The sequence below is a fragment of the Garra rufa genome, chromosome 4, assembly GCF_049309525.1.
Source record: "Garra rufa chromosome 4, GarRuf1.0, whole genome shotgun sequence".
NCBI lineage: Eukaryota > Metazoa > Chordata > Actinopteri > Cypriniformes > Cyprinidae > Garra > Garra rufa.
Window position 1 is genome coordinate 22708450 of NC_133364.1, and position 12060 is coordinate 22720509.

The 12060-nt window shown below is 36.1% G+C and overlaps 1 protein-coding gene across 3 annotated transcripts in view; it reads left to right on the top strand.

The window, feature by feature from the left end:
- Positions 1-12060, top strand: part of syt1a (synaptotagmin Ia) — a 263471-nt gene that overhangs the window by 126532 nt on the left and 124879 nt on the right. For all 3 annotated transcript variants that reach the window (XM_073838863.1, XM_073838866.1, XM_073838865.1), the window contains exon 3: positions 8029-8111. The gene's annotated coding sequence lies outside the window, so the exon portion shown is untranslated. The remainder of the gene's footprint in view (positions 1-8028; positions 8112-12060) is intronic.

Below are 12060 nucleotides of genomic sequence, written 5' to 3' on the forward strand. Positions count from 1 at the left end.
CTCTAAAATCGAATTTTCCCCCTTTCTTGGTTGACATATTGCTCAAAAAAAGTTGTGTAAACTGGCACAGAAAAACAGCAATACTCAACAGACAGACCAACATATAGCACTTTGCTGAATGACAAAAGCTGACGCCGGCTTTAAACGCACGTGCTTTATACATCCTCGTCGCTTACGTTCCCACGCTGGTGACGTCACTCCCGTCATTTGATTGGTTACAGACTACGTTCAGAGCGTGGTTCGCCAATGGCATTCCCCTAAGCGTTGATGACGCAGTTTGAGTTCCCGGAAGGGAACTGTATTTACCTTGGCATAGTTGAATAATAAAAGTTCTGTACATGGACATGACATACTGTGAGTCTCAAACACCATCGTTTCCTCCTCCTTATATAAATCTGGTGTTTGCAAAAGACCACTGAAAATTAGGCTAATCCTAACATAACAGCAACATTACATAAGAGTCGCGATCGTTAATAGTTACACCCCCTACATTTGCATAGCCGAATCATCAGAAGTTCTGCAGGTAGGCTATTGTGAAAAAAACTAAGCAAGGACAATAGCGAAAATGGCAGATCAGGGGAATAAATGTTATGTTCCTGGTTGTGCAGGTGATGTTAAGTGCAGTGATGGTTTGGTGTCTGTAACTTACTCAGAAAGGCACGGAAAATAAATAAGGCGATCTAATAAAATAAGGCGAGCCACTGAAGGGATATGGTTAGCTTCTTGTTAGCGCTAGTCTGTTATATTTCAGTATATAGATTTCACTTACCACATAAACGGAGAGCTGGAGAGATGACTGCGCGAAAGATGGCAAATGATTTACAGATCCTGAACATCACTAACAAGCATCTAAACTTATGTGGAAAGTACTGAAATTAAACGCTCTGTGAAACAGCCAATCAGAGCAGAGCTCATCATTAATATTCATGAATCTTCCAAATAAGGTAATAACAGACCATTTAATTCTAGGGACAAATCCCAGGGTTTATCATAAGGCAGCAATGTAACAAAACATGAAAAATGAAGGGGTTTAAATACTTTTGCAAGGCAATGTACAGTGCCTTGCAAAATTATTCATACCCCTTCTTTTTTTTCACATTTTGTTATGTTTCTGCCTTATGTTAAACTACTTTAAATTACTTTTTTTCCCACATCAATCTACACTCCCTACTCCATAATGGCAAAGCAAAAATAAGTTTTTAACATTTGTGCAAATTTATTAAAAATAAACTGTTGCATAAGTATTCATACCCTTTTTTGGGACACTCGAGTTAAACTGTGGCAAATTCATTTAAATGAGTATGATTCAGAAAGGCACACACCTCTAAGAAAAGGTCTAACAGCTGAAAATGCATATCAGAGCAAAAACCAAGTCCTGAGGTCAAGATAACTGCCTGTAGAGCTCAGTGACAGACTTGCGTTAAGGCAATGATCTAGGGAAGAGTTCAGAAAAAAATCTGCTGCATTGAAGGTTCACAGAAACATGTAGCCTCCATTATCCATAATGGAAGACGATTGGAACAACTAGGACTCTGACAGAGCTTGAGAGGTGAAAAGGTGAGGCAAAAAAAGGTGATAATTGCCAAATGCAGATGTGCAAAGCTTGTCACATCATACCAAAAAAGACTTGAGGCTGTAAAAGTGCTTCAACTATTTACTGAGTTAAGGGTATGAATACTTATGCAATGTACTTATTTCAGTGTTTTATTTTTAATAAATTTGTAAAATTTGCAAATCTGTTTTTTGCTTTTTCATTATTATGGTGTATGGAGTATAAATTGATGTGTGGAAAAACTAATTTAAAGCAGTTTAACATAATGCTGCAACAAAACAAAATGTGGAAAAAAATGAAGGGGTATGAATACTTTTGCAAGGCACTGTATATGTAAGAGCTTGTAACACTCCAAAAAAAAAGGAAAGCATGAAATCGCATCATATGATCCATTTAATGTCTCATCAACATGACACTATGGATTGTGACACATGAAATTAGCTGATGATACAACAACTTTGAAAACAAAACTTGAAAATACTCAAATGACTTATGACAGTATGATGCCAGAGTTAAAATTGGCATTTCATTCTCATTTTAATGCAACCTTATTTTCACCAAGAACTGCAAAGAATGTAAACGAGGACACGGCAGCTTTCCAAACGGAAACAATGATGTAGAGCAGAACTGAAGGAATGAAAGAGAATGAGGGATGAAGAGAGAAGCCAGTCTTGAAAGGAAACTGTAAGAGACAGGGATGTTGAATGACAAGTCATTCTTTCACGTCCGCAAACATAAAAAACAGCTGAAACTAATTAACTGGTGAGGTAGACGGCAGACAAACGGGCATCGGGGACCATCATTGTGCCACTCGTGTCGTTTGTTTCGAGAGCTTGTCGGTAGAAACTGTCAGATTGCTGGCGCTTCATTGATTGGTGGGCAGGGAGGCTGGGCATTCTCGAGCTTACAGCCTCTGCATTATACAGGATGATTTACACGCCGAAGCAGCTGTTCGTTCTGGCAGCGGTTCAGACCTCACATAAGTAGTTTCAAAGCAACTCTAATGGACTCAAAGCTGGAACACGACCACAGCCGGGCAACAGGGACAAGTGATACCGAAAGCACACCGCAAAGTGTGGGTCAACATCAGCGACATTCAGAAACACACTATCTTCTTCTAATTGTATATTAATGCTCACGTTGGTTTATCTAAAGCAGTTTAAATCTATTATTGTATGAGTGTTTACATAACGGAGGTTTTAGCAATACATTTTCGCTATTGTTGGCAAATTTCCAAAATGAAAAGACAAATTTACTAAACAGTTCAAGCAAGTTTGGTTAAACAGTTTATGAGCTTTAAGGTGTTTACATGACCTTGCTGAATTATTAAGCAGAGATTAAGTCAAATTTGTATGTAAAAATACTCATTGTCAGTATTTCATCACAAACAGACTTCCTTTCTATGCAAATTATGTTTTGTGTAATTTATTCTAAACAGTTTATTTATTTTAAAATATTCTTTCATTCACAAGTGTGAAATAAATGTTTTGCTTTTTAGAAAAACATTACATTTATTTAGCAAGAATGCATTAAATTGAATAAAAACTGTCAGTAAATACTTTTATCTTTTTATATTATGTTACAAAAGATTTAATGCATTAATGCATTCAGTTTAATAAAAACTGATGGTAAATACATGTATTATGTTAAAGAAGATTTCCTTGTTAATTATTCTAAACATTTAATTTATTTTTTTAAATATTTATTCTTTCATTCGCAAGTTTGGGAGAAATGTTTTGCTTTTTGGAAAAATATTAACAATTTTATTTAGTAAAAATGCATTAAATGTAATAAAAACTGACAGTAAATACATTTATAATGTTACAAAAGATTTCTGTCCTTGTTATTTATTCTAAACATTTTGCTTATTTAGAAAATGTTAGTCTTTCATTCACAAGTTTGAGATAAATGGTTTGTTTTTTGGAACAGTATTAACAATTTTATTTAGCAAAAATGCATTAAATTCAATAAAAACGGTCAGTAAATACATTTACAATGTTACAAAAGATTTCTATCCTTGTTATTTATTCTAAACATTTTATTTCTTTTAAAACATTTATTCTTTCATTCGCAAATTTGAGATAAATGTTTTGCTTTTTAGAAAAATATTAATACAAAAGATTTCTATCCTTGTTATTTATTCTAAACATTTTGCTTATTTAGAAAATGTTAGTCTTTCATTCACAAGTTTGAGATAAATGTTTAGTTTTTTGGAACAATATTAACAATTTTATTTAGCAAGAATGCATTACATTTCGTAAAAAATGACATTAAATACATTTATAATCTTACAAAAGATTTCTATCCTTGTTATTTATTCTAAACATTTTATTTATTTAAAAATATTCATTATTTCATTTACAAGTTTGAGATAAATGTTTTGCTTTTTTATGAAAAAATATTAATAGTTTTATTCAGCAAGAATGCATTAAATTTAATACAAACTGACAGTAAATGAATTTCTAATGTTACAAAAGATTTCTATTTCAAATAAATGCTCTTTTAAACATTATATTCATCATAGATGTGCACAAAAAATGCACAGCTGTTGATAATAATAATAAATGTTTCTTGAGCAACAAATCAGGATATTAGAAGGATTTCTAAACAATCATGTGACACTGAAAATTGGGATACATTTTAAAATGTGTACATATAAAACTAAATGTGCTATAAATATGAAACATTTAGAAATGTCTCTGTGTCTAGCTGTGTTAGCTGTGTCTCTAGGAACTTGTAATGTCTTAGAAATCTTCATGTAGTTTTAGACTTTCTAATATAGCAAACTATTTCTTCTCTATTGATTTTGTGTGAGCTTTGTTGACTTTACCATATGTGACCCTGGACCACAAAACCAGTCATAAGGTACAATTTTACAAAACTGAGATGTATACATCATATGAAAGCTCAATAAATAAGCTTTCTATTGATGTATGGTTTGTTAGGATAGGACAATATTTGGCCGAGATACAACTATTTGAAAATCTGGAATCTGAGGGTGCAAAAAAATCAAAATACTGAGAAAATCACCTTTAAAGTTGTCGAAAGTAAGCTCTTAACAATGCATATTATTAATCAAAAATTACATTTTAATATATTTACAATATGAATTTTACAAAAAATCTTCATGGAACATGATCTTTACTTAACTTCCTAATGATTTTTGGCATAAAAGAAAAATCAATAATTTTGACCCATACCATGTATTTTTGGCTATTGCTACAAATATACCCCAGCGACTTAAGACTTAAGACAACATATTTGCTACTCATCTTCAGCACATGCATGGGCTAAGAGTATACTATGTGTAACACCCCAAGCTAATTCCATTTTTAATAAGTTTGTAAAGGCTTAAGACAACAATGTTGAATAGGGGTTGAATAATTCTGGGGGGGGGGGGGGGGGGGGTTGAATAATTTTGATTGCAACTGTTTATGTTTGTGTACATTTCCTTATGATCATGGCAATGGCATTAAATGTGTTTGAATCATGTAGGAGTGATGCTGTAAAATACTGTATGCCAAATCATGGCAATCTGCTGCATCCGTCACAACCTAGCACTCAGAACCAATCTGGAGGATAGATTTTTGCATACATATTTGCGCTGTCACCTGATTTAAATAATTTCTTTAGTGAGTCTGCATTTAAACAATGCAGACGGTGTCTGCAAGTAAACAGTAACAGCAGGTACACTTCATTCTTCACGAATTCCCCTATTTATGTTGATACAAGAGACATTATTCAGTAGATCTTGGCATTCTTGTCCCAGTGCCAGCAAAGGGGTTATTTATTCGACTGATAAAAGGTTGAGCTTTTGTTTTCTTTTTTCCATATGTGATTGTCTATCCATGCATTGCATTTCCACACCTGCCAGTCTAAAGTAATAGCTTTTAATCTGTGCATCAAAGCCTGGATAAAGAGCCTCTGAGGGGAGAGAGGATATGGATGAGAAACTCGGTTTGTTCCCCCTCCCTCCATGTCTTTTCTCTTTCTCATAGCCGTTGCTGCCGTGTGCACGCCATGTTATCAATAACCTGGGCTTCACCACTGACAAAGACAAATCACTTTTTCATTTTCACATTAAAAACGATCGAGTCTGTGTGAGCTTGTCCATATGATTACTGTACTTTAAATAGTCACCTCCACAATCTGCTCTGCCTGGCAGCCACATGCTGAATAGCCCAATTCGTCCTAGTATTCAAATAGCTTTAGCTAAATGTGTGCGCTCTGAAAGAGTTTTTAAACAAATAGTTCATTCAAAAGTGAAAATTCTGTTGTTTTTAAAATCCTCAAGTCTGTTACATGGTTAATTTCAATACAACAACAGTACATAATGAACACTATAAAAGCGTCATATTAGACGTCTATATATAAAACATATTCCAAATCTTATATGACATCTTTGCATGAGAACCCTAATTTGTTCAAAAGTCATTATTTACTGATAATCTTTCTCTCCAATGATCGGTTAAGTAAGCAATCCACTGCAACCAAATCATTGAGTCAATGAGAACCGTATAAGTCTGATTCATGAACAAATCGTTTAGTCACATCTGCAAACCAGATCAGCAGGCTCATGAGTCATTTGACACCAAATGACAGTGGTGTTCACAAATATCATTAGAAAATGTGAATTGCAAGCTGTAATACACAGATTCAGAAACGACATAGGAGACTAAAGTGGAGAGGAAGATTTACAGTCACTGTGTCTGAATATGCTAACTATATAACAGTGGTGTGCGGCCAAGTATGAATCTCATCATGTTAGTGTTTTAAAGCATTTTACATTTATTCCAAATAAACAAGCAGTAACAATTAAAACTATTTGTGAGCTTCAGTTCAGCTATTCTTTTTAATAGTTAACTTTTCACTATTTCTGAATTTTTCAAATCATCAGTCATCAAAGCTCTGTAAATACTGGTCACTGACACTGAGATTTACTTGAAATTTCATTTCAGATTTTCATGAAATTTGGAATTGAGGTTCATCAGACCAGAAAATATTGTTTCTCACAGTCTGAAGGTCCTTTGGGTGTTTTATTTTGCAAATTCCAAGTGTGCTTTCATGTGTCTTCACTGAGGAGAGGATTGAATTTTGCCACACCTCCTTAAAACCCAGATTGGTTAAGTGTTGCAGTGATATTTGTCCTTCTGTAGGTTTCTCCTATTTCCACATATGATCATGGAGCTCACCTAGAGTGACCATCAGGTTCTTGGTCACCACTCTAGCCAAGGTCCTTTTCCATCAATTGCTCAGTTTGGCCAGGCGGGCAGCTTTAGGAAGAGTTGTGGTTGTTTCAGACTTCTTCCATTAAGGCTAATGTAGAATACACGTTCCTTTAAAGCAGCATATTTTTTTCTGATATCTTCCACAGATGTGTGGCCTGATGCAGTCCTGTTTCTACAGGCAGTTTTTTTTTTTTTTTAACCTCAGGGCTTGGTTTTTGCTCTGATGTGCATTTTCAGCTGTTAGATCTTTTATTAAGATGTGTGTGCCTTTCCAAATCATACCCATTCAATTGAATTTGCCACAGGTTAACTCCACTCAAAGTGTAGTTACATCTACAAGCAATATAAATGCCCCTGAGCTGAATTTCAACTGTCCCAGATAAGGGTATGAATACTTATGCAATGGAATAATTTAGGTGCTTAATTTTTAATAAATTTGCAAAGATGTTAAAAAACTGTTTTAGCCTTGCCATTATGGTGTATGGAGTGTAGACTGATGTGAAAAAAAAAATATTTAAATCCGTTTAACATAAGACAGCAACATAACAATTTTTTTTTGTAATATTGGTGTTGTTTTATTTTTGTACTACAAATTTTTTTCTCATCCAATATTTTGATAAGACACTGGTTCTCTTGCCTCCTCAGAGGTGCACCTGTTGTGCAAAGATTTCTGACTGCTCTTTATCCCAGTTCCACAGCACATTACGTGATTTAAGTAGCCCGCAAATGAACACGTAGGACGTCAGCTGTGAAACCAACCTGTCGATACCAAACTCGTCTTCCCCACTGAGAGAGTGAGATTACCCAGTTGATTGGGAAATCAACAGGAGGAAATGACACTGGCTTTATGGGTTATTTCTTAATGCTGGCATTTGAGTCTATTGATTGCACCATAAGAACGTCTTATGGTTGCCTCAGCTGTTTCTGCACATTATGTTGAACAGGTTAAGCAGGACTTGAGTCATATTGTGTCTGACATTTTTTTATATATTTTTCACATTTTATTCTTAAACAAAAAATCAATGGGGATTTTTTTTTATTTTATTTACCTTTTGCTTTTAACAGTAACTTTGATTTATTGGTTATTTGACAAATTACACTAAAATGTCAGCTTTCATGACTTTGTAGGATGGCGACAGATTGAATCGACTTCCTTTTCAAGATTTTTTTTTAATCCAGGATTTTCATCGTGTGTAAGATTAAATATTATATATTAGTTTTTGTTGACCTCTGCTCTTTCGTTTTCAGATCAGAAGAACGCTGTTCCTTGTGACTTCAGTGAGAGAGAGAGTCTAAGGCCAGCTTCTGCAGCAAGCTACCTTGAGCTAAAGGTTAGTCTTTGTCTTGTGGCTTCAAAGACTAGACTTGAACACACACACAGACACGCATGCATCCGTTTGGTTTCATTAGAAATGCCAGGGGGCTGGAGAGGTTCCCTGTCCATTCACAGCCAAACACCTGCACGGCTTTCATCCCCTATCTGTCCACTCAGCCTTTATCACCTGCCACCCAGCCAACCACAGCACACACATACACACACAGCATCTAAACAAACCATACTCACCAGACATGCCTCACGCACTGCTAATTCACACAACAGCATGGCACACACATGACAAAATACCACACAGAACTTCTGTGCACAGCAAGTGTTCACTCCAGCACATCCTGCTGAAAAAAACATCTTAGACCAGAATGAGTTTTCACAGTGTCCTAACCAAGCGTGGTACAGCAAGGCGGCAAACAATACAATTTATTTCATGTTAACCAAACCTATCTATCTATCTATCTATCTATCTATCTATCTATCTATCTATCTATCTATCTATCTATCTATCTATCTATCTATCTATCTATCTATCTATCTATCTATCTATCTATCTATCTATCTATCTATCTATCTATCTATATCTATCTATCTATCTATCTATCTATCTATAAATGACTGGTAACCATAACTATGACCAGCAAAACTCAATTGACCAAGCTAGTCTTAGTGGTCAAGCTAGTCAAGATGTGTCCCCTTAAACATAATCTGGTGACTGGTCTTTTCAGCAGTGCACACATCAAGAGCTCTACCTGCTTCAAAAACCTCATTCTGAGTAGCTGAGGAAATCAATACATGCTCCAAATAATATAAAAACAGTGTGCTCTACCGGTGTCAATCTGTCATTCTCATTCAATATGTCAGATGCAAAGGCTGCAACCCAATTTCTAAGCAGCCTATTTGCTCTCATGTGGGAGGTGCCGGATTGAAAAGGTTTGTGTGTGACTTAGCTATCCGTTTCCCCTTCATGGGTTAAAGAGTTTGACTAATGCAATATTGATTTCGCTCTCTGGATGGAGAAGACACAAACACACCTTATTGAAATATGGATAGTCAAGCCGTCGAGAAAATATTAAAGTCCTCAGGGGGAGGGGGAAGTCAACATTAAGCTGGATTTTACCCTTCAGCAGCAGAAAAAAGGGTGAAAAAAACACTTTGTATTGATAAAGGGTAAAGGAAAGGATTTCAGCAGTTTTTAAAGCTGTTCAATGTCAACATTTGTGCGGTTCTCTGTTCTTTTCATTGCATTTCAGTACACAGCGTGTTGTCCTTCAAAGTTTCAAAATGAGTAGGTAGAAAAGCCCACACAGTCAGCAAGGACACTGTGAGGTCAAGCTGAAAAAGAAGGTCAAAAGAACTACAAGCACACACATACACTTATTATTATAGATTTTAATTGTGCAGATATTTAGTTAGCACTGTCATACTCGTGCAAACCAGGCTCTGGTTGTGATTAATAACACTATACTCCTGCAAGCTTAGCATCTTTTGTACAGCTGGCCTGGTTAAGAAAGCTGAGTAGCCATTTGGGAAGGCATTGTGTTTGATTCAGTCCTTGTTAAAATGCCATTTTGTTTTGAGCGCAAGAGGCTCTGCACCTCCAGGCAAGTGCGGCAGGACTCGGAGCGTGGTCTCAGAGCAGGATTGGCGCGAACAGTCCAATTTTTCATCATTATTGGTCATGACATATCCAAAGTGGCAGAGCGTGGGCTTGAAGGAGAACAGTGGATGCTTCAACCGGGCAGGGAAGTCTCACGCCGCCACATTTGTCCCTGCAGGGTCTTCTGCACAACCGTGACGACAACACAATTCTCTGCTGGCTATTACAGCCAATGAGGTTAAAAACAAAAGCTCATGGTTGTTCCTACACATATCTCTTACTTTCCTCTCGAATTCTAGATCTAAACGAAAGTTGGTAGCAGTATAGCATTAAACTAGTGACCCAGATCTGTTTGTCTCATGACAGTGTGAACAGCACAAACCGCATGGAATCTGATCTTTTCAATTCCAATTTGTGCCACTTCCACATGTGGTACTAAATCCAATACAGGTCAGATGTTTTGCAATGCCATGGCAGTATGAAGTCATATCGGAATTAAACCGACTTTTACATCACTCCAGATCAGCATTCGTCGTGATTCTGCGCTCTTAGGAGTCACTTTAAAGATTTTACATACCCAGCATTCACACTGCAGGCAAATGTTGCCCAAATCCGATTTTCTTTCTCACATGTGACACAGATCTGTTTTTCTCATGACAGTGTGAACAGCACAAACCGCATGGAATCTGATCTTTTCAATTCCAATTTGTGCCACTTCCATATGTGGTACTAAATCCGATACCGGTCAGGTGTTTTGCAATGTGATAGCAGTGTGAAGTCATTTTGTAATGTATGTAACTTTTACGTCACTCTAAATCAACATTTGTTGTGATTCTGCGCTCTTCGGAGTCACTTCAAAGATTTTACATACCCAGCATTCACACTGCAGGCAAAGGTAGCCCAAATCGTTTTTTTTTTTTTTTTTTTTTTTTTGCGCTCACATGTGACTTAGATCTGTTTTTCTCATAACAGTGTGGGGGCTTGTATCATAAAAGTTTCAAAACTCTGCTCTGATTTAGCTGGCTCCTGCAGCAGACTCACATGATAGATAAACGCATAATCACTTACTTTTTATCCTTCACGTTTACTTCCATATGACAGCGCACTGCACTGGTGTTGCCAAGTCCACTGTTTTCCTGTGGAATTGGGCTAGTTTTGGACTAGATTTGAGAAACAATTGGACAGGTTATGTTGTGGAAACCTGGCAACCCTGTTTGTATTGTTCTTTTGAGCATGTGGGTCAGCTCAGAACCATTATCATTAAGTATTCTCATAGCTTCATGAAATTAAGGTTGAATCACTGATGTCACATGGACTAGAAAAGTAGAATTAAAATGTAATTCATATAAATGTATTTTTTTGCTAAACAAGTTGGTCAACAGACAGAATGCAGAATTTGAATTTAAGAGAGAATATCTGTGAAATTTACCTAAATGTAATTTTTAACTAAACAATCAGTTTGCAGTTTTTGAATGTTGATAAAGAGGTTTTTCAGCAAATTCATTTTCCTGTCATTCCAGTTCTCATTCCAAATCAACTTCCTGTTGGCTATGGAAAAGTCGATTCTGATTCCAACTATTTAATTGTAAGGAAGCTGATTTTGATTATCATTGTCAATAAATTAATTAGCACAGTTGAGTTCTACATGGTGAAATCAACTGTGCTTCTAATGATGGATTTGCATTGTCAAGGACACCTTCATGGTGTGACAGGCATGTGGGCTACTATTGTGTCATGTGCTAGACTGACATATCTTAGATTATCTTATCAAAATCAGGACAAACTACCACCCATGGTGCATACTGATGTCCCCTGTTGTCATCCCTGTTGAAAAAAACATTGTGGTATGGTGGTATTTGAAAGGTTCCATGGATGTTCAAGGTTCTTCATGGAACTATCGATGCCAATGAAGAACCTTTATTTTTATGAGTGCTGATTAGAGCTGGTTAGAGCTGGTTTAAGATGATCCTGAGTTGGTTATAAGTTGGTCCTGAACAACTAGCTCCTACTCAGGACCATCTTAAACCAGCTCAGTCCAGCTACGCTCTAAAAAATAAAGGTTCTTCATTGGCATCGATGGTTCCATGAAGAACCTTGAACATCCATGGAACCTTTCAAATGCAGAAAAGGTTCTTTATAGTCGAAAATAATTCTTTAGATGTTTAAAATGCTCTTAAAAATGGTTCTTTTAAAAAATGTTCACTGAAAGGTTCTTTGTGGAACCAAAAATTGTTCTTCTATGGCGTCACCGCAGAACCACTCTTTTGGAACCTTTATTTTAATTAGTGTACAATGTTTTTAACAGGGCTTACTGCAGAGGAACTGATTGAAACCAAGAAAAGTTTTCATTTGA